A 21,983-nucleotide genomic window follows, 5' to 3' on the forward strand; every position below is an offset into this window, starting at 1 on the left:
CCCAGGGTCACACAGCTAGTAAGTGTCTGAAGCTAGAGGAATCTTCCTTATTCCAAGCCCAGTGCTCTATCCAATACACCACCTAGTTGCCCCCAAACCCCTATAAGTGATCCTTTTTTTAGGCATTTAAATAGTTGGTTATTCAGTACACTTTCATTTAATGTCATTCAACTTGGGGAGTTTCAAAACACCTTCCAAATACCTTCAACCTATGATTGAAACAAATACCTATGGATTCATTCTCTTTGGCTCTGTGAGGTAACTGTCATTAGAAGGGATCCTGAGACCCTACTCATGGAGCCAACAGTTTATAAGCAGGATTGGAAAATGTTTCTGAATTCTGGGTCTCAGTTCTTATGTACTTGAAAAGCATGGTTCTTAGAAATTAATAGTGTTAGAAGATGAACAGTAGAGTAGGAAAAGAAATGCTTGCATTAAATGTCGATGACAAAAGTCTATCTAAAATATAGAGGAAATTTATGCAAATATATAACAGTGAGAACCATTTCCCAGTAGATAAGCCATCAAAGGATACAAGTAGTTTTCTTTTTTCTTTTTTTCTATTTTATATAGAAAAAAAAGAAATATATATAGATATATTTCTAAATGTAGCCCATCCAAAGGTAGGTGGGATCCAGCTAAAAAAATCAACCAACAGACTTACTCCTACATCTTAGAGGACAAGTAATATTCCATATTCATAGTACTCCACCTCTACATAGAAAATGAGAGAAGTGCATTTGCTTAACAATTCCAGCACAATTTAGTCATTAGAATTGCGCGGCACTCAGTCTGGGGTTTTGTTCCTTCTATGTACATTGTAGTCATCGTGTTTATAGTTTTGCTGATTCTGTTCCTATATGATGGGATGGGATGGAATGGAAAAATTCAGTTCCAGAAAGGAAATGTGACTTGTGCCTAAGGCAGTACAGTTAGATTAGAACTAAGCATCAACCACAACTAGTTTCCTAATTCATAGATCACTGTATTTCCCTAATAGACTATCATACTCATTCCTCACCAATCACGGTTAGGTGATGGATAATAATAACTCTTATTTCTCTGTTTGTAAAATACTTTGTATTATCTCATCTGATCCTCACAACAACCCTGTGAAGTATGTACTGCTATTAACTCCATTTGACAGATGAGGAAACTGAGGCTACCAAAGATTAAATGACTTGCGTGGGGGTCACACAGCTAGTAAGTGTTGAAAGAGGGATTTGTACCCAAGTCTTTCCGACTCCAAGTGCCTTTCATTATTCACTATAAATTTCCTCTCACATTTATTAATAATCAATAATCACATCTGTCTTCTGTATCTATTCATTCCCTTTATTGTTGAACTCCTTAAAAGAGAGAACTGATTTTTCAAGTCTCTACTTGCCCATCTTAAACCATTTTCAAAAGAACTGCAAACTAAATAACCACATATTGCATAATCTAAATCACTGATATCAAGAAAAATTCACATAAAAAGTCTTCAGTTTCATCTCACAAATAGATAAAGGTGGCAAAACATGGAAAACTAGTCAATGGGGTAGAGAGTTTGGCAAGATATACTGATACGTTGTTGGTGGAGCTAAAGGGTTCATCCATTCTGAAAATTAGTTTGGAATTATGTAAAAAAAGTGACTAAATCTTTCATACCCTTGCAATAGCATAGCCCAGCAATGCTACTTCTGGATGTATACTCCAGAGAAGTCAAAGACAGAAACAAAGGCTGCAAATACACCAAAATGTTTGTAGAAATTTGTAGGAACAGATAATTGAAAACAAAATGCAATAAAGGAAGAACTCAGGGCAGCTCAGTGGCACAGTGGATAGAGCACTGGCCTTAGGGTCAGGAGGACCCTAAGTTCAAATCCAGGCTCAGATGCTTGACACTAGCTGTGTGACCCTGGGCAAGTCACTTGACCCTGATTGCCTTTTCAAAAAAAAAAAAGGAAGGAAGAAATTGGAGAAACATGAGATTTCTACAAATTGATGCAAGACAAAATAAGCAGAACCAAATGAACACAGTAAATACAACAATATAAATGAAAAGATCACCACCACCACCACCCGAAGAAGTCCAACTGAGTAAATGCAAAAGTCATTAAAGGTCCTAGAGACTGGTAAATGAAACATACCCCCTCCCCCATCAGGGCAGACAGACAGGGCTACAAAGACAGGATAATACATATGTTATTAGATTCATTCCCTGTATTGGATACTTATGATAGATTTTCTTCATCATGAAGGAGGATTCACCACGGGTGGGGAGCAGTATTTGAAATGACAGAGATGTAAAGGAAAAAAGTGTCAATAGAATGTATTTTTAAAAAAAAAAGCCTCATTTACCTTGTTGTCTATCCAATTTATTGGGCCCCACTCCCATAAATTACACCTTCTAAACCAGAAGGTCTGTTTAACTGGCTTAAGGACATATCCAGCACTTTATTGAAGCCAACTAGGAGCCAGACTTCTGAATCAATAACTCCCATTCTTATATTACCTTGCTAAAACAATCTTTTTTATGAGGAAGTCAGGGAGGGCACATAGTATTTTCTCCACTTTATAGGGGAAGAAACTGAAGCTCGAGGAGCCAAAGTGATTTGCCATGGGTCTCACATGTCAGAAGCTGAGACTCCCATACAGACTTTTTGATCAGTGAGTGTGATATATATATACTATCTCAAACCAAGGACAATGTAAGAATAACTCATTTCTATAGCACTTTCCTAAAGGAACCCTAAAGGGGAAAATGCCTTCCACTATTTCTTACTCTTAAGTAGGATGATTTAATGTAATAAGGCACAAGATAAGGGAGACCTGGCCCTCTAAGCATGCATAAAGAAATATTTTCTATCAGCTTGGAGGGAGCTGTCTTCCCCATGTATTTCAGTGCTTTAAAATCCCAGCCTCCTATCGATTGCTAGTTTAGGGGTTGGCTGACTTGCTGACTTACACAGATACTAGAGAAGAGTATTGCTATAAATTTAGAGAAAGGAATGTCTTGGTGTAAGGAACTGAGTTCTGAACAGAGCTTTAAAATTTCAATTTGTACCATCACAGGGTTTGTACCCCAGGCAAAAATGTGTGTATCTTGCCTTTTGTGTGTCCTTTCTGCTCTGATGCCTTGATACATTGTCCTGTGATTTGGAATGTTAGCATAATTACCAAGGCTTACATGTTTAGCAAGTATTGAAAACCCACAAATTACATTTCAGAACTTCATAGGCTTTGGACAAATTTGATCTTATCATTTTCTGAAATATCCCTTGAGTGAGCTGAAAAAAATTTTTTGATTGATTTAAATAAATTAGTGCTAGATATTCCAGGTGTGATTATAAAATAATAGGACCAACCTCAAGAATCGTAGGATCATAGATCTAGGGCAGGATCAGAAGTCCAACCCCTTAATTTTTTTTTAATTTCTCAGGAAACCAAGACCTAAGAAGAATTACAATCCAGAAATCTTACAATACTTTGTACATACATACTTTCCGACTAGAAGCAGCTCTCATCTGCACTTTTAAAATATGCCTTATTCCAGATGAGATACACCAATCAGAAAACATTTATTATCTACCAAGTACCAGGAACTGTACAATAGTTTTCATGGTGTGGTTCAGTAACGGCTAATGATCCCTGAGACCCTTTTTGATGGTCTGGAAGACCAAAACATGAAGATGTTTTCATTTTAAAATATGGGGATAGAACCCACATAAAAGTCATTGAAAGGAAGGGGAGTCCTTAATAGTTTTTAAGAATGTAAGGGCATCGATCCCAAGACTAAAAAGTTGGAGAACTCTTATACTAGACTATTCTTCCAAAAGAATAGTAATGCTAGTGATGAAATGTGATGGTTTTATATATATTACAAATCCAAGACTTAAGGTGGCAGGAAAGTAATCCCCACCTTTGAATTAGTTTGCATTAGATTTAACCCAAAATGAGCTGTCAATGCATACTCCATCTTAGACTACTTCTGCCCAACTTAAGGCCTCCATGAAGTCAGAATCCTTGAAGCCAGAGAGAGCTATGGAAGCACCACATGTTCATGTCTTTCATCTGTTCCTGTACTAAAGGAAACAAGAATTGTACCCTTCACACGCTCCCAGAAACATGAATACTATAGGAGTGAAGCCACCAACACCAATTCATGTATCCCAAAATGAAATGAAAGTTGAGAAACATTGGGGAAACCTGGAATTCATCTAGATTTAGGATTTCTAGTCTCTATCAGTCAGCAAGAATTTTTAAAATACTTGCAATGTACTGGATGGGTATACTGATAACTGGGGATGCAAAGAAAGATAAATAACCCCTACCTCCAAAGAGTTTGCATTTCTAATGGGGTATACCACATGTAAATAACTATGAACATAGAAAGGATATACAGATTAGATGAAAGTAATCTGAAAAGAGAAGGTATTAGCAGAGATTAAAGATGGAACATTCGGTGATTATGAGGTCTTCTCTGCCCCCAAATCAAAGGTTGCCAGTTTTACCTCTTTTTTAGGTAAAATGGTAATTCCAGGAACAATGTGAAAAAATGGTTTTTGATGGTTTTTCCCTCAAGTCATCTGAAGGCTTTCTGAGACATGTATAGCAGAGAAGTATCATTTATGCATTTTACTTAAGCAAATTCACCTAGTTGGGATTGGTAATGAATATAATGAATAAATGATTAATTAAATAAATAAGGAGGGGAGAAAAAGTAAAGTAATTTAATGAGAACAATTTCATCTGCCATTCTATTCAAAGAGCATATGCCCAGAAATGACTGTGAGATGGAAGTAATCATTGAATTGGAAGCCATGAATCTGACCTCTCAGATCCCCCTAATACCCACCTACATCTAGGGAGAAAGGGAAGTGATGGAGAAGAGAAATAGCAGCAAGGCACCCCATCTAATCCTAGCTTTAAAGCAGTGCTTCTTAATTTGAGGGTCAAGTAATAGGGTGTGGCTTTTTAAACATATATTTTTATATCTGTATTTCAATATATTTAGCTTCCTTTCTAATCCTGTATATTTTATACATTAATAACATTATTCTGAGGAGTACACAGGCCACCAGATTGCCAAAGGTTAAGAACCTCTACTTTTAAGTCAATCTTTATTCCAAAGTTACAGATCTGGCTTGCTAACTCCCTTTAACTACATTGTTCCAACATGTCAGACACGCTTATTTGTATCTGGAGGAACATTCCTTGAGGAAAGAGAGTGTTGAGTGTTCTAGAACGTACACTAAACTTCATGTAAGACTTGACGCTATTCTGTACTAACAACATGAACCAGATATTTCTTACCCCAGGTGGAAGGACGTACACTTGTCCTAGTGAACTTCATTTTATCAGAATATATCTAGATGTGAAAAGAGCAATTCTGTGCCTCTTTTGGTTATGGAATACCTCAAATTAAAGTGTCTGCTGTCCTTTTTGATTTTTAAAAGTAAGGTGAGTCAGAGTGGATATTTTTAAGCTTCCAGCTGCTGCTTAATGAAACTTTGACAACCCTGGAAATCCATTCATTCCTTCACTTATTAAATTATCTAGCACAAAGATGACCAAGACCAAAAAGTGCTCTACTGGCTCCTTTGATCCTGAAAAAGAAGAGGCAGCATAGATGTTTGGGCTGGGGTGGTGAATAGGGTCCAAGAAATCAGGACTGCCTTTACCACTGTCTTCATTGAGTTGGAAAGAAGTAGATCTGAAATAAGGAAATAAGGGAAGCTCAAAAAACAGGCATTTCCTTCAGACTATGTAAAACCAGTTTGTGGACAAAAATTGACCCATAAGTGACAAACTATTTCTACATTTATCATCATCAAAAAAAAGGTCATCCAAATGTATATCTTTCATTGCACAGTTGGGTTTATTCATGGCCAAGCATTCTTACACCTTACTTGCCAGTGTGTTCTCTTGGATCCAGTGACATTGGCCTCCTAAACTAAGACCCTCCATCTCCAGGTATTCTCTCTGGCTGATCCCCATGCCTAGCATGCTTTCCCTCCTTCACTTTGACTACTGACTCCCTCTCCCCCAGCTCCCTTTAAGTCCCAAATAAAATCCCACCTTCAACAGAAAGTCTTTCCCAACTCCTCTTAATTCTCATGCCTTACCTCTGTTAATTATTTCTTTTTTTTATCCCTAATCTAGCTTACTTTGAATATATTTGTTTTCTGTTGTCTCCTCCATTAGATTATAAACTCCTTAAGGGCAGAGACTGTCTTTTGCCTCTTTTTATGTCCCCTGCGCTGATCATGGTGACTGGAACATAGTATGCACTTAGTAAATGTTTATTGATTGTTAGGGGAAAAGGCCTTGCCAAGGTCTCATTTGCCCTAATGCTACTCTTTCCATTTGAGGCTTTAGACCACAAACCTCACCCACTGTGTTCCTGCCAGGTCCTGCCACATTTTGGCCAAGGGACCCATAAGCATATGATTTATTTCCATGGCAAATGGGTGTCATGGTAACTCTAAGACCATGAACAATCTTAGATTTCAGAGGCAATGAAATCAATCCTCCTGCTGACCCATTTCAGATAGGGGTTACTGAACCATTGCCAGTCTAGAAACAGGAATGACTGCAGATTCCACTTAAATGCCAGTGAAGTAGTCGGCATTGCCTAAAAAACTTTATCTATACCACCATCTACCATTTCAGAAGGAAGATAATTGTACACTTTTGCTTCCAGGAAGTGAGAGTTGACGATAACAACCAGAAAATTTCTATATCAGAAGCCTTGGTGCAAGAAAGAAATACACCTGCTTTTGGTGGGCTTAGATTTTGTGTGTGCATGTGGGTGTGAGCGTATGTGTGTGTGTGTGTGTGTGGGTGGGTGGGTGGGTGGGTGGGTGGGTGTGTGGGTGTGTCAGGGGTGAGGATGGGGGGAATCTAGAGATGCATTGCTCTTCTACGGAGAAGATGTCATTCATCTTGCTGTCTGTTCTCTGTATCAGAATATAAATCTTAAAATGAATGTCCTGCAGGCACAAGACTGCTGGCAGAACATGAAGGGTGATGGGCTGGTCAGCAGAAGATATGCCAGGCAAGTTCTCAAGACAGTCAGGAAGGTGGTGGTGGTGGTGATGGTGGTGGTGGTGGTGGTGGTGGTAGTGGGGATTATTTTTATGAGCCTAGGGTAGGGGGGGCATCATAGAGGAGGGGAAGTATAGACCCTGCAGCCCAATCTAATTTCAGTGCCACCTGTGATATTTTATTCTGTTTGAACCAGCGTATTGGATGCCAGTTAAAATCCTATTTCTGTCTTCTTACCAGCAGTGTGACTATTGGCATTTTAAATGGATAACTACCCTCAAAAAGCAGCCCCTACTGTATGAAAGAATCACATTTAGAAGTCAAGAGAGATTCTCTTAAGGCATTATGATTCTATTGAGTTTACATTTCAGTAGACTGCCTGTATATGGAGCCAATGATCAAATCATAACAATTATTTTTAAATAATCCAAAATTGAACAATATACTTCTCTCCTCCCCTTGAATAGAATATCGACTCTCTTATTTTCTTTTCTCTCAAATATTCCTTAGTATACTTCTAGCTTCCTTTCCCATAGTGTTTTCACCTAATCAGCCTTCCCTGGACTACAGAAGAGCCCAGCTTTATCACTTTCCCAGCTTCTTCATGAAGAAGTCTGCATGCATTTCATTCACCAGTCTGGTCTACTTCACATGCAGGCAAGCAGACCTGCCCATCCATCTTTAGCCTGGTCTGGTGGTCTCTCAACCCCAGGTTTGTATTGGAGCTAACCCAGGGTCCTAGAGTATGGAGGAAAGAATGCTGTTAGCCCAGGGACATTACAGTGGCACTGCAGGGCCCTCAGAGAATCTTTGTACTCTCAACTTCCAGGTGGAAAAATTCAGTAGAGTAGCAGGATACCCAGTAAGGAAGAACCAATTAGTAATTCCTGCCATTGGAGGATGAAGCTAGGACCCTAGAATCTTAAATCTCAAATGCCTTTAGCAAGTAGAATTGTCTAAGAACAGCTAGCAGTACAAATGACTTGATAATCTTAGCCTGTGTATCAGTGACCCAAAGTTAAATCGATCACTTGGCTAGCTGCCCATGGAGTAACCAGCACAGTAGGGAGAGAAGGAATAGTACGGTCCTATCAATAACCTAGCATCTGAGGTTGCAGAGTCTGCTACTTTCAAGGTGTCCCACTAATCTGGGCATTCCTACCTATTAGCTGGGGGGCAGAGGGAAAAGAGAGAAAAGAGAGACTGAAGATAATAAAAATAGATAATGAGGCAAGGGCCCATTTGTTCCCCATCCAGCAGTTAGAATACAAAAAGTTTCACGCGTATGAAAAGGCACATCTCCATGTTGGCTAAAGATGGGCACACCCTCACTGGCACTCCTAAACTTGTTTGGTTTCCAGAACCAAAAGCTTAGGAAAGGGAGTTTGCTGACTGCCTGATAGTACCCTGTCCCCATCCCCTTTCCACATTGCAAAGCATTCTGGAAGCAAGCAGGAAGTCAGATAGGTTGGTGCCAAGGAGCAGCCTGTTCCCTGGCTGAGCTCTGGGCTGCCTCCTGCAAAGCATTTAGAGAGAGAGGAAACAGCTGGCGGCTCTCCCCCTGCCAGGGACACTAAAAATTGTATTAAGGGAAAAGGTACTATTTGTGCCCTGGAAAGTGATGAGAGTCCAGGGTTGGCTGACGCTTGCTCAGGATTAAAACTTGGTTTTCATTCTTAGTAAAAACCACAAGTGCAGAATACCACCATTGTGAGACTAGCAAAGGAAACCAGAGCTGGGCCTGCAGCCAGTACCCTCTCCCAGAAAGACGATATTATATGCAGCTAGTGCACTTGGGCACTGCAGGCCCCAGAAGTCCAACCCTGGGAGAGTTTGGGGCTTGCCCTACAGTCTGACATTCTCTTACTGAGGCAGCTTCCTCAGATCCATTTGTCCTGCCCTCAGCATTAGTCCCAGAAGCCTCAAACCAAGCACACTGAGCAACAGCCAACCACCTCTCTGCCTGACTCATCACCTCTTATTAGCTATGAGAGCCAAGAACTGCAGAGCCCAGTGAGGAGAAACAGAGACAACAGGATGCATACATTATCTAAATTATATTCCTGAAAAATGAAAAGGAAATGACTTATTCCAAGGGATTTGAATTCCCTTCTGTTATATTTCCTGAGCTGTTTCCTATTCCACAGCACCTTGGGGGATCCCTGAGGATTTCCTCCTTTATATTCAGGAAAAAGAAATGTAATGCTCTGGATGCTTGGAGGGAGGTATCATGGTTTCATGGTCTTTGAGTTAAGAAGACCTGGTTTCAAGTCCTGCTTCTGACATACGTCAGAAGGTTATGTGACCCTGGGCAAATCTCTGAAGCTCTCAGAGCCACCAGGAAATTCCAAGACTGAGTTTCAGAACAGATGCTGATCCAAGGGGAGGGAGATTCTTCACTGGGAAGTTCTCTACATTAACAGAAGCATGGTTTCTGAAGAGCAGCAAAAATAGTCAGGTTTTCAAGCCTTTAGCCTGATCAGGGTATGGCTGAAATTCAAGGCCAATACAGATATCATAGAAAGTACAAGTTGTATTATGGGAGGGGCAGTACAGAATGGGGGTGGGCAATAGGGAGGGTATTCAAAGCAGTAAGATATCTATGTTGAAGTACGGGCTACAATGCTTACCAAATATGTGATCATGGACAAGTCACTCAGACTGGTCAGCTTCTCTAGTAGGTGCCTAATACCCAAATTGGCTACATGGTGGTAATGGGTGGGGAGGATGGGGGAAAAGGAGGGGCTGAATAGGATGACCCATTTAACAACTGTAGAAATGCTCTTAGAACTGGCCCAAACTTCTCAGTTTGGAAGGAATACCCATACCACCTTTGTCCTCCATCATCACAGCACTTTGATGGGTGGAGGCCACAACCAACCAGCACTTCCAGTCCTTCTGCAGTCCCTTAGGAAATTCACACCTCCTGCTTCTTTAATTCCTATGCCTGAGTCACTCATCTCACAAGTTGAAAACTCCTTTCCTTTTTAACTTCTCATATCCTCTCTACCAGTTTTGCCCTCCTTTTCCTTTGGGATCCTTGGATCCCTTTCTTTATCATTAACAAGGTTTCCTTCATCACAGTTTGGTTATTTTCCCATATGGTTCCTTTTCTTTCACTCATAGGAACCTGACTCTGAGGACCACGTTAAATCCCTGACCACCTTCAGCAGTGATAGTTGCCCCTTCTCCTATGTCCTCTGACGTATTGGGCTAGAAGGAAGAGTTGGCATGCCCCCACCAGATACTCTGTCATTATGACTTATGAACCTCTCCTCCACTGAGATTCCCTCTATCTTTTTATATAACCCGGGCCAGAGCCTTGTTTTTGAAGTCTCTTTGCCTTCATGTGATCCTTTTGCTTATTTTCAAGGAGACCTATATCTGTCTGGCTCATAGTCTTTCCATTCTAACCCTTGCCCCCATGTTTTCAACATTCCCAAACACTCTGACCTCCCATTTTGTCCATTTCCCCACCTCTTATGACCTAAATCTTCACTTTCCCAAGGGCATTCACAGGAATTTTCACCATCACCCATAACTGTTCCATCTCTGTGATTTTGAACTCTGAAATTTCTCTTTTTGATCATAATCTCATGTTCTTTCCTTTCTTCCTCTCCCTCATTTCTCCTCTACTTTCATCTCCTCTTTCCATCTTTTCTTGTTTTCCTAGTCTGTCCCTCTATTCCTGTCCTCGTTTTTGTCCCTTATAATCTTTATAGTTAACCAATTCAAATAAAGATTGTCCTCAGTCCTTGCCTCTTGCCCTCTTCTCCTGCCATTGTTCTTACCTTGTCGATCTTCAGCCTGTATTACCCCACCATCCACCTTGTCTGCTGCTGAATGCCAAGAGATTTAAGAAGCACATCACCATGACGACCAATCCACTACAAATCCATGCTATCTAATCTCAACTATGCTGTTAGAGCTATATGGAAAGCCTTGATTCATTATTTCATCTGGGAATGATTCAAATCACTTTTCTCTTCAAGTCCAATGCCACCCTCAACCATTTTCCCATTTTACTGACAAAATCAAGGCTTATCCATCATACCTTCCCTGATACATGACTACACCTTCACCAATCCTCTTCTCCTTTATTCTTGTCTCCAAGGAAGAGGAGCTTTCTAGTCAAGGTTAACCCTTGTCCTTGTGCCCTTGCATCTCTCTCTTCCTGCCTCCTTTGGTAACAGAAGTCGTTGTTTATTCCTTCTTTCACTCTCACCTTTGATCTCTTTTTATTTACTAGATCTATTCTCATCCACTACAAATATACTCAGGTCTATCAGCTCCTTTTAAAAAACACAGTCTCTTGATCCTACAATAGCACTCTAGATAACTTCCTATAACTTGCCTTTCTTTCATTGTCAAAATCTTTGAATCATTTCCACTTGATGACTACTTCCTCACAACCCTCTCCTTACCTCTCCTATCTAGTCAAGTGCTGAGCCCTGTTGATTCCAGCCTCACCATCTTTGTCTTATCTGTCTCTTCAGTCTACTCACACAGATGCCACACCAGTTCAATCTCATCACTTCTCACCTAGACTACTGAAATAGCCAGATTAAACTATTAGTCGTTTGTTCCCTTGAAATCATCGCTCTCCTCAATCGCTCATTATCTCCTGCCTCAGTGCTTTTACCCAAGCCATTCTCCATACCTCCATGTACTTCTTATCTTTCTGTCTCAGATTTTTTGTCTTTCTTCAAGGCTCAACTCAGGTACCATCTCCTCCAAGAAGTCTTTTCTGATTTCTCCCTTCATTCAGTTATTACTTGTTCTGACCCTGCTCTCTCAGGGGCAGGCAGGCTATTCAGCCTCAGATGGTTCTAGGGTGCCCTGAGAGGTTGGGGTATTTCTTTCCTGCTATCATTGGCTCAAGTCACCAACACCTATGCTTCACCAGACCCACCATTATTAGGAGCCAGTGACTACCACCCCATGTGCATTTACCCACTTAACTCCAGAAAACTTTTCCAAAGGCCTACATAGCATTGGTCCCACCAAATTCAAGTCCAAAGGGAGACATTGCTGCCAGACGAGTCCTTCTGGGCTGGGGCCCAAAAGGTCCCTCCTGAAGATCGATCCTTGCAGTGATGCTGGGTTAGCTACAACACCCAGCCTGGATTCTGACTCCTGGATTCCTGTTGCTCACTTTTCTGACTTTTGAACTCCCATGGTCAGAGACTGCACTTCCTTCACCTAGAATGAGAAAGAAAAAATGGAAAAGGACCAAGGCTCATTTCATGGGTGTAGCAGGGGAGAGGGGAGCATGTGGACTCAGAGTAAAAGAAGAGAAGTCCCTAAGGTCCTCCCCCATTTGCATGGTCTTTCTCTGGACATTATGAGAGTCACTGAGCAAAGAGGGGGACAAAGCTGACTCAGACTTTTTTGAAGATACCAATAGGTATGATAATAACATAATAATAGCATAGTAGGTAATAGCAGCACTTGCCTCCCAGGGTTGTTGTAAGAATTAAATGAGATAATAATAGTAAAGTGCTTAGCACCCTGGCATGTAGTAAACGCTATATAAATGTTGTTATTAGAAGTAGTAGTAAATAGTAGTGCTACTAGTAGTAGTAGTAAGCCATTTAGCATGGTGCCTGGCACAGAGTGGACACTATATAAATGCTTATTCCTTTTCTCTAACCCCCAAATAATCTTCCTAACACAGTCTGGCTATGTGATTCTCTTGCTCAAGGAGTTTCAGTGGTTCCCCATTACCTCTAAGGCAAAATATTAACTCTTCTGCTTGTCATTTAAAGTCCCTCATCATCTGATTCCAGATGTCTACACTGATTTCACATTATTCCCCTTTATACTTGCCACCTTGTAGCCAAACCAGCCTCCTTCCTATTCCCTGTACAGAACATTCCATCTCAGTTTCCATTTCTTACTCATGTTGTCCCCAAAGCCTAGGATGAACTCTCTTCTACTGTGAACCTCTCCCTCTTAGAACCCTAAACTTCCTTCAAGGTTCAAGTCAGGTCAGTCAAGAAGCATGTATTAAGTGATTACTGTATGCCAGACTCTGTGCTAAGTATTCTATGCAAGTAAAGGGGCGGGGTGGGGAAGGAAAGTCCTTGCTTTTGGGAGCTTAGGAGATAACATAAATAAATAGATACGTAAAAGGTACATAGAGAGTAGAAGGAAGGTAGTTTGAAAAAGGAAAGTTCTCGTACAGTTGGAGGGTACCAGGAAAGGTGTAGAAGGGGGCAATTGAGTTGAGTCTTAGAGGAAGCCAAGAACACTAGAAGGCAGAAAGGTGAAGAGAAGGCATGCAGAAAACAGGTAGACCACCACTGCAAAGGCACAGAGAAGGGAGATTGAACATTTTATTTAAGAAATAGCAAGTGTGGTTGGACCACAGAGGGTATGGAAGTGAATAGAGTGCACAAAGACTAGAAAGGGAGAAGGAAGCCAGACTGTAAAGAATTTTCAGTGTCACACATGAAACTTTATATTTGATCCTAGATGTAATAGGAACCCAATCATATTTTCTCTGGCTGTCCCCTAGGCCTGAAATTCTCTCCCTCCTCATCTCTACCCTTTCTCCAGCTCGGCTTCCTTCAAGTCCCACTAAAATCCCACCTTCTATGAGAAGCCTTTCGTAATCCCCCTTAATGCTAATGCCTTCACTTTATTGATTATTTCCAATTTATCCCGTCAGTATTTTGTTTGTATGAAGTTGTTTGCTTGTTGTCTCCCCACTGGACTGTGAGTTCCTTGAGAGCAGGGACTGTCTTTTACCTTTCTTTGCATCTCCAGGCTTGGCATGGTACCTGGCAGATAGTAGGTAGTTAATAAAATTTTGTTCATCAACTGACTGATACATTTTCTGGTCCCATCCAGCTGCTAGCACCTAACCCTCAAAGGATACTTTCCATCTACTCTACATATTTTCAGTACGTAAGTATTATCTTCTCCATTAGTCTGTAAACTCCTTCTGGGCAGGAATTGGTTTTACTTGTCTCCAGTGCTTAAGTAATATAGTGTCTGGCACGTAGTATTGTTTAATAAACGTTGGTTTATGGATCAGTAACACTAAGCCCATACGCTATTCATGTCTATGTGTCTAGTCACCCCCACTCCTATCTCTTCCCCAGGATCCTTCTCACTTACTCTCTCATTTGCTTCCTTCAGAAAGGGGACTGCAAGTGAGGTGAGTTGGCCTAGGGCACTTGCTGCTTTAGGGATAGGAGACAGAGATCAGAGGGAGTTGGAGTTAGGAGGAAAGAATGGATTCAAAGCAGGAAAAGCAAAATTAGTGATGCAACATGTGGCCAATGAGAGTTTTATGAACATGAAGAAGAAACGTGGCATGGCGGGGAAAATAATTCAATGGAAGTATTTGAAGTATCTACTTCATGCAAGATAGTATTCCAGATCAGGAGGCCTAGGTTCAAATCCCAGCTGTCCTACACTTTTACTTTCCCATGTAACTGGGCAATTCATGAAACTCTCCGAGACAAGGCTTCCTCATGGGTAAAACACTAGATAAAACATCGCTTGCACTAGATGATCCCTAAGACACCTTCCAGTTCTAAATAATAATAATTAATATATAATAAGAAAACTATTACATTAACATTAATGATAATCAATCATACTTAAATAACAATCAATAATTAATAATAAATTAAATTAATAATTAATAACAATATCTAGTATTTATGCAGTGCTTCCCATAGATTACATCATTAGATCCTTACAAAAGCCAGTGAATTAAGGTTCTATTTTTTATAGAGATTTGGGCTGGATGCAACATGTCAATCAATCCTTCCTTTCAGAGGAGGTTTTGTCTCAAGAGAACTATTTTAAACCTAGATTATTCCGAAAACTCTTTGCAAGCCATCCTAGTTGCTTTATGCCTTAGGGGGAGAAAAGCACCACCACCCACCCCATGCTCCACCACCCCCATGAACACATTTAAAATTCAGTAGAAATAAGAAAAGAGATAAAGACAGCTTGGAAGGATGATCATGTTAATTAGATCGATTCTGCCTGGAAAGGGCAAGAGGAAGGGTCTTCCATCTAGGTAAATCCAATTTCATTTCATTGAACATAGGCCTAAAGTGAACTCTCCAGTCACTTCTGAAAGACAGACGAAGCAAGACCCCCGAACATGAAGCTCGCCTGAGCTCATTTCAATAGAAAGGGCCCACAGGTTAGTGCAGAGGGGATCAGTAAGGAGAGGAAGTATGTAGGAGAAATCATTGACTTGCAGAATTTTAGAGCTAAAGGGAATATAAAGATAAGCTAGTCTAGGAGTTCTTAACCTTTTTTGTGTGTCATGGATCCTTTTGGCAGGCTAGTAAAGTATATGGACCCCTTTTCAGAGTAATATTACTAAATGCAAAAAATAAAATATATATGCTTACAAAGGAAACTGATTATATTGAAATAAAATTATCAAAAAGGCAAAAAATAAAAAATAAAGCCTACAACTTCACAGACTTTAGGTTAAAAAACCTGATCTAGTCCAGCTCTCTTATTAACAGATGAGAAAATTGAGGCCCAGAGACCTAGAATGTAGCAGAGTTGGGATTGGAACCTGTATTTTCTAACTCCTTACTGCAGGATTCTTTTATCTTCACAATGCAAAAGTAAAAGTAAGTTCAAAATACTAATTATTTACACCAGTAATATGATGCATTATTGAACAAGACCATTGAGTACTTATTAAATAAAGGGCCCTCTGTGTGGATGTCTAGTTATATAATTTATTGCCTTCTGATATCTCTTATCATTTAAATTCATCTTAAATTTAAATTAAAGGCATCTTAATTTTTTCCCTCTCACTGGATCTTTAATCCTGTGAGAGCAGAAACTGGTTCCCAGGCTTCTTTTAGCCCAATATTGGATACATAGCAGGTACTTAATATATACTAAATGAATGAGTCAATGCTTCAATCCAGATCAAATTACTGAAATCAAGGAAAAGTTATTAGCATTAACTGAGAAGGGAGCCACTGGCCTCAGCTGTAGACATATCTCCAATGATAAGAATACCCCAGCACCACTGAAATCTCTGTAAATTTCAAAAGCAAAGTCCAGTAAAAAGAAGTTGTAGATACTAGGGCTACAATCAGCTGAGCTGGGTAACCACCAGTGCCCCATGTTTTAATATGACAATGCAGTAGTAGGTTGGGCATTACTGGTACCAAATCACTGTGTATCTGTGTGGGGGTAGATAGGGCACTGAACCTAGAGTCAGGAAGATCTGAGTTCGTATCCTGCATCAGATATTTACTACTTGTGTGTGAAGTCACTTAATCTTTGTAGCTCAATTTCTTCATCTACAAAGTGAGGGCTTAGACTCAGTGGCCACTAAGGTAGACCTTCCAGCCTAAAATTCTACAATTTCTCCTGTATTTTTGTTCTTCACATGCCCTTTTCTTACTAACACATGCATTTAGGATTTTATATGACTTTAAATGCTGTGATTTTTTTTCATTTTACATACCAAACCTCCTTGAAAATATATTATTGCACAAGTCATTCCCCAATTGAGAAATGCTCAAAAGATATGAACAGGCAGTTTTCAGAGGAAGAAATTAAAAACTATCTATAGTCATATGAAAAAATGCTGTAAACCACTATTGATTAGAGAGATGCAAATCAAAACAACTCTGAGGTACCACATCACACCTATCAGATTGGTAAACATGACAGAAAAGGAAGATGATAAATGTTGGAGAAGATGTGGGAGAGTTGGAACACTAATACACTGTTGGTGGAGCTGTGAGCTGATCCAACCATTCTGGAGAGTGGTTTGGAATTATGCCCAAAGGGCTACAAAAATGTGCATACCCTTTAACCCAGCAATACCTCTTCTAGCACTGTATACCCAAGAGATTATAAAAACGAAAAAGGGTCCCACATATACAAAAATATTTATAGCAGCCCTCTTTGTGGTGGCCAAAAATTGGAAATCAAGGGGATGCCCATCAACTGGGGAACGGCTGAATAAATTATGGTATATGAATGTAATGGAATACTATTGTGCCATAAGAAATGATGAACAGGAAGACTTCAGAGAGACCTGGAAAGACATATATGATCTGATGCTGAGCTAAAGGAACAGAGCCAGGAGAACTCTGTACACAGCAACAACCACAGCATGCGAGGATTTTTTCTGGTAGACTTAGAACTTCATTGCAATGCAAGGACTTAAAAAATATCCAGTGGTCTCTTAAGGCAAAATGCCTTCCATATCCAGAGAAAGAATTATGAAATTCAATCGCAGATTGTAGCAGATCATTTTCTTTTGTATTACGTTTTGGTTTGTTATGTGATTTCTCCCATTCATTTTAATTCTTCTATATAACATGACTATGGTGAAAATGTATTTAATAGGAATGTATGTGTAGAACCTATATAAAATTACATCCTCTCTCGGGGAGGGAGAGGGGAGGTGGGGGGGAAGAGGAAGAGAGAGAAAGAAAAAAATCTAGGTTGTATGGTAGTGATTGTGGAACACTGAAAATAAATTAAAAAGTAAAAAAATAAAAATTTTAAAAAAATAAAAATAAAAAAAAAGAAAATACATTATTGCTTTTGAACTTTATCAAAGCTTGGCAAGGTGAGTAGGGCAAGTATGATCACTTCCATTTTACAGAAGAAGAAATTGAGATAGTGATGTGCCTAAAGTCATGTAGCTAGTGAGAAAGCCAGAACAAGAAGTTAGGTCTACTGATTCAGGCCAACTGGCCAGTCCTGAAGCCTCAATTTGGGCATGGCAAGGGATCATAGGATCAACTAAGAGACCTCAGAGACCATCTAGTCCAACTCCCTTATTCTACCAGTGAGGAAGGAATGAATGGGTGGGCAGACACATCCTAGGGTATCATAAGTACCTTATTCTTTTTTTTGTTGTTGTTGTTAAATTTTTAATTCATTTTAAACAAGTGCAAAATGAGAAAAGAAAAAAAGAACATTTTCATGTTCACAGAAGAACATGGGAGAGGATTAAACATAAAACAATAAATTTCCATTTCAAGAAAACTTATGTAATGAATACTGCATGTTGTTTTCAAGGCAACCTAGCTTTTCTTTGCTTACTTCTAGGTTTTCTTTTGTTCTTTGCTGTGCACTTTTAACTTTATTTTTTCCCTCTCTCCCCCCTCTAAAAAAGATTCCATGAGGATACATATACATGTAGATAGATATCTATAAACATACACATACATGCACATGTATACTCATAAACATAGATATAAACCATACTATGCATATTCCCACTTGTCACTTCTTTCTCTAGAGGTGGATAACATCTTCCTTCATTGTCCAAGTCTTTCCATGTTTTTCTAAATCAACCAGCTCATCATTTCCTATACCATTGTGTTATTCCAACACAATCACATCCTATCTGAGAGATGCTCTATGATAGTTTCTTCTCAATTTTCTGCATTTTTTTCTGTTCTTGGCTACATTGGTTTTACTTGTATAAAAAAGATTTTAATTTAAAATAATTGAAATTTTACACTTCAACAATTCTCTCCCCTGATAATATAGTTTAAGATCTAAAACTGCTAAATTTCCTTCCTGTACATTTTTTTCCCCTGCTATCTTTGAAATTCTTGACTTTTGTTCTTCCAAAGGAACTTTGTTATTGTTTTTTCTAATTCAGTAAGATAATTATTTTGGTAATTTAAGTGAGATAGCATTGAATAAACAGATGTTAGGTTAAATTGTCATTTTTTTTATCATATTGACTTTACCTACCCATGAACAATAAATATTACTCCAATGTAGCTTCTGTGTCTGCTTTGGCAGGTATACTCAGGTATTTTATACTGTCTAGTTATTTTAAATGGTCTAAAATAATACTGAATAACATTGGTGATACAGTGTAGTTTCCCTCCATTTCTCTTTTAATGAAATCAATTTTAGCTTTAACTTTGTCTGAGATCATGACTACTGCCCCTGTTTTTTTTAATATAAATAAATTCTACTGCAGACCTTTATTTTATATTTCTGTGTATTTCTCCTTTTTATTGTGTTTCCTGAAAGCCACATATTGTTGATTCAAATTTTTGATCTGCTGTCCATTTCCATTTTATGAGTAAATTTATTCCATTCACATTCTAAGTTATAATTACTTGGTGAATCTTTCCCTCCTTCCTATTTTTCCTCACTATCCTTCTCACTCTATTTAACCTATCCCTGGATACCTTATTTTAAAGAATACCATAACCTTTTCTGCCAGGGGAAGGTGACAGTGAGTCACTCATTGGGTCATTTGCACTAATTACATTTCTTGATGAGCTGAAAATTGCGAAGGGATTATTGTAGCTGGGGTTCTTGTTCAGATATGCTTTGGAGTAGATAGATTTTCAGGTACCTTCCTACTTTGATTCTGGGATTCTGAGTTCAAACATTTTCACCATTTGCTCTTCAGTGTGATTGATGAAACCCAGAGTGTGGTAAGGATTTGGGTAGGGATTCTTCCCAGAATGGGAAACTGAAGGTTCCCAGAACAATCGAAAGTCACAGATTTCCAGAACATCTAGTCTGGTAAAAGTCCTGATGGTTGTTTTAATATCAATCACATGCAGTGAAAGGGAGACTGCTGTGCTAAACCTCTCTACTCCAGAGGCTATAAATAAAAGCTAAAGCAGTGACAAATATGTTTAAATCCAATTCCATTTAACTTCCACTAGTGACAATCAAACCCCAGCCAGTCATCTTTATACCTCTTTGCAGTTCCAAACATAATTGTGCTTCCCCCTTGCTGCCCTCCTGATGTCAGGAGCTAGAGAATACTGAAGTTCAGTCTCACTTGTTCCCCAAAATTCTTTAATGAAATGCCACCGTAGAGCATCTTTGAAGAAATGGCCATAAAGGTTCCTATGCCTCGTTAAAAAAGCAAAACAAACCAAAAAATAAATAAATAAACAAAAACCTCTACCTTGTTCCCCTTCATCATTTTGATTGCTTTAACTCATCACTCATATGGGAGAAAATTGGTTGTTTGACTTTAAGAAAGTCATATCAGGTCTCTGGGCATCATTGGGTTGATCTTGATGAGTTCCAACGTCCATTCTAAATCTGAAATTCTAGGGTTCTATGATTAAAATTGGTTAGGGAGTAGGCCTGGTATTATAACTGAGTTTACTCACCTCATCTCAAGTATCATCTCCTGAATGAGAACTCTCCTGATAACCACCACTACTAGCACCACCTCCTCCCCAGCCATGAGTTCTATCCCATCAGGGTACTTTGGATTTACTTGTGTAATGAGGAAAGGGGATGAGCCTAGTCCACAGAGCATGCAAAAAGAGCTGTGCAGATTCACCAACACATGTGAAGAGTGTGAGGAGACAGCTTCTGGAAATGCATGATGACTATTTGTAATCTAGGGGCTTTGCCTCAGCTCAGAGGATTTGCAAGTATCCTCTGTCTGCTTTGCTGTGTAGTAAAGAAAGGACTTTTAATTAGTTGTTGAGTGAGAATTGAGAGTGCTCCAGTGAAGCAATTTGACCTCTGTCTTCGCTGGTGGTGACTGAGTCAAGAACGCTGAAAACCTCCGAGGATTGAGGGTGGTAGTGCTAAGATGTCTTGCACTTCCCATTCAGGCCAATATGTGACCATGGACATATGACATCTCTGTTTCTTTGCCTCTTTGCCTTTGTTCTTTCCAGTTTTTAGTATGCAGAATGGAAAGGCAGCTAGGTGGTGCAGTAGATAGAGCACCAGTGCAGGAGTCAGGAGGACATGAGTTCAAATTTCACCTCAGACACTTGACACTCACTAGCTGTGTGACCTTGGGCAAGTCACTTAACCCCAATTGCTTCATCCCAGGTCATCTCCAGTCATCCTGATGAATATCTGGTCACTGGATTCAGATAGCTCTGGAGGAGGTGAGGCTGGTGACCTGCACAGCCCTCCCTCACTCAAAACAAAATCAAGTGCAAGTCATGTCATTATTTCTGATGGCATGGTCTTCTTCGGCAATGAAGGATGAACACATGCAATATAGAATGGATCAGACCATGACCCTTGTGACCTTTGAAATGTTGGAGGAGCCATCAAAGGAATCCAGTGGCAGTGACTGGTTTAGTCTTCACAGCCTTGAGGAGCAGTCAATGTGACCATCCCAACAGTTCGTCTCTAGGACACCATTTGCTACAGGGAAGGGAGTTACTCATTCAGCAGCTGTCCATCCAGAACTGAACATGGTGGGGTAGATGTTTAGTCACACCCCCTTTGAGTTTGAGTATATTCTCCCCAAGCACCAAGTGAGTGTAGGAAAGGGAGAGGGCTCCTTCTGCTTTGAATGTTATTGCTCTTTGGTTCTAGAGGCATCTCTTTGCAAATCCTCATTGGTTAATTAATTATTAATGATTTCACAGAAATATTCATGGGTAATTGATATTCAAGCACTAACCATTTGCTGATTAATATTAAGGAGATGTTGACTGATAGATTGGTATGGGAGGGAATGCACCAGATTGGGGCTTGTAAGAATGGTATACAGAAACCCTCATATTACCTCAGGGTGCCCCAGAACCCTTAGGGGACATAGAGTACAGCCTTGTTCTAAGGACCCAACTTACCGTTGGGGTTGGGAGAGTGAGTCCCAGAGCCCACCTGTATAAATGCCACACTTACATATTCTTTGCCGTGATAGAATATAAGCATCTTGAGGGCAGAGATTACTTCATTTTTGTCTTTGTATCCCTATCTCCTAGCCATTGACTGGTGTATAATAGGTGCTTAATAAGTGCTATTGATTCATTGAATGCTTATTGAGTGAAATATCCCCCCTCCACACACACACAGCTACATTCCCCTACTTGCTAGAAAAGTAATCTGAAACTTAGAAATATTAAGTGAGTTGCCCAATGTTAAACAACTTAAGGTCAGAAGGAGGACTTAAAATCAAATCCCCTGCTTACAAACACAAACGATGGCCAGTGCTTTTTGTCCTGTCCAACACTAAG

The sequence above is a fragment of the Notamacropus eugenii genome, chromosome 4, assembly GCF_028372415.1.
Source record: "Notamacropus eugenii isolate mMacEug1 chromosome 4, mMacEug1.pri_v2, whole genome shotgun sequence".
NCBI lineage: Eukaryota > Metazoa > Chordata > Mammalia > Diprotodontia > Macropodidae > Notamacropus > Notamacropus eugenii.